This window comes from Penaeus japonicus, unplaced genomic scaffold, assembly GCF_977035675.1.
Source record: "Penaeus japonicus unplaced genomic scaffold, GWHDUDI00000001_assembly GWHDUDI00000038, whole genome shotgun sequence".
Lineage (NCBI taxonomy): Eukaryota > Metazoa > Arthropoda > Malacostraca > Decapoda > Penaeidae > Penaeus > Penaeus japonicus.
Window position 1 is genome coordinate 3,842,137 of NW_028234440.1, and position 2,500 is coordinate 3,844,636.

Sequence of the window (2,500 nt, forward strand, 5' to 3'; positions counted from 1 at the left end):
TTACATTTCAAGATATATTTTCACCCTACCAAGGTAAGTCTGGTAATCAGAATGTGAAGAAAAATATTAGTATTTCAACAAGATGATGTATCATATATAAATATATATATATATATATATATATATATATATATATATATATATATATACATATATATACATATATATATATATATAATATATATATATATATATATATATATATATATTTATACAAATTTTACCTCATCAAATACAATAATTTAATTTTTGCAAACTCTTTGTACTTCTTCAAAAGTGAGATTACCTTTTCTAATCATCTTTACAACCTGTTCAGGGATTCCTGCTCTCTCTGCGTTTCTGTATGTCTGAAGCATGGAATACTGTAGAATACGTTTGTGACCTTGGTAACCTACACACCCTGTATTTTTTCCTAATAGAAGATATATAGAGAAAGAGAGATAGATATAGAGAGAGAAAGAGAGAGAGAGAGAAACATACAAAGATATGTATATCTCTCTATATATGCATGTGAGAAGATTGACAGGTGCGGCGGTGAGACCGCTCGGCTACACGACCCGCTAAAAGAGTTGTCCAACCAGACGCCTTAAGAGACGTCATGGAACTTACCTATGTGCTCTTAGCAGAGCAGTGATAGCGAATTTTTACGAACAACTCCCACGGGCACTCGGCAGCCACGGAATCACAAATTCAAGTCCCAAATGCAGTAACACATTTTTAATATATACAAATTTTTACCTCCCTGACCGGGACTCGAACCCGCGCCGTAAGATTGATGATAATGATTATAATCATGATTATAATAAAGATATTGATGATAATGGTGATAATAAGGACAATAATGATGTTAAAGGTGAAGATGATAATAATAATGATAATGATGATAATTATTGATAATAATAATGATAATGATAATGATGGTGATAATAAAGATAATAGTGATGGTGGTAAAGCTGGTAATGACATTAATCATATTAGCAATAGTGATAATGATAGTTATAATAATAATAATAACAGAAATAACAATGATAATGATAATATTAATGGCAACAATGGTAATGATAACAGCAACAACTATAATAATAATGAAAATAATGATGATGTAAATTGTAACAATAATGATCATAATCATATTCATAATCCTAACAGAAAAGAATATTACTGAATGGCACACCCTAATATAAAAAGAGAACTAAATTTTGCTTATGAGATCGAAGGTATTAATACTCCAGGCACCCCTTTTGTAACGTATAGTTTTAATGGAACTCTACAATACCAAGCATACAAAAAATCAAAAGAAAAATTCGAACACATCACCCCAAATTTATGTATACGGGTAGTCTGTTTATACCAAGAAAAGAAGGAGGCACTCATCCAGAATAAATCTTAAAAGACACAGAGATTCGATTTAAAAAATACCAAGACACAAAACATAAACATGCCCTGATGAAGCACCAAAACGAAAAGGTCTTCGACATATTCGCGTGTTTTCCTGTGTTTCTCTTCGTTTTTTTTTGTTTTCAACTTGTCCAGCATGAATCCTTCACCTAGACATAAACAAGGACTTGATGCTAGAGATGGTGAACAACTTGAAAAGACTAAAAAATACACCTTTTCTGAACAAGGAAAGTATAAAATGTGTCAGAGAAATCGAAATTGGAACAATTAAGGGGGAACTAGAGAATACTAAACAAGCTAAATAACTGAAAACGAAAGGCAAAACAGAGGGAATTAAAAAGATCAAAGAAAGCTAGGAAAGTAAGCCTCTGCATGGCCAATGTCCCCAACGTACCCAGCATGCTGATGTTGATGCAATCAACACCCATCAGTGACTACGGGGGATGAGGCTAAAAGCTGAAGCAGGGGTCATTGTGGTTGTACAAGAGCAAAGCCTCTTCACAAGAAAGTACCAGGCAAATGTAATTTAAAACGTATTTGATCCCAAATGTTGTGAGACAATCGACCACCTTTGTTTCAAAAGGCTCTCTACTAACACCCAGTGAATATAGAAAAAGGCACGATAGAGTATGGCAATGCTTTCACTGGAAGACATGTCAACACTAGTCACAGGAAATAGGCATGTCACAATGTCACAGAAAATGGGCATGTCACCATGTCACAGAAAATGGGCATGCCATAGATAATGGGCCTGTCACCATGTCACAGATAATAGGCATGTCACATGATAGTTCCTATCGACAGAAATGCGTCTGCTAATGAGAATGAAAAAAAAATACAAGTACAGAAATCTTTAAAAAAGAAATTGAAATGAATTTGGAGTTGAAATTGAAATTGATGAATATGATGAATATGATATGATAATGATAATGATGGTACGGATGATAATGATTATAATATGAATAAGGAAAAACAATAAGGATGATAGTAATAATAACAATACTTAGATAATGTCAATAATGGTAATGATAATAATGAAAACAACAATAACAGTGACAATTGTAATAATGGTAATGATGATAATGATAACCATAACAGTAAT

General features: G+C 32.5%; 1 protein-coding gene across 1 annotated transcript in view; it reads right to left on the reverse strand.

Moving 5' to 3' along the window:
* The window catches only part of LOC122265849 (extracellular serine/threonine protein CG31145-like), a 44,595-nt gene that overhangs the window by 40,074 nt on the left and 2,021 nt on the right, over positions 1 to 2,500 (reverse strand).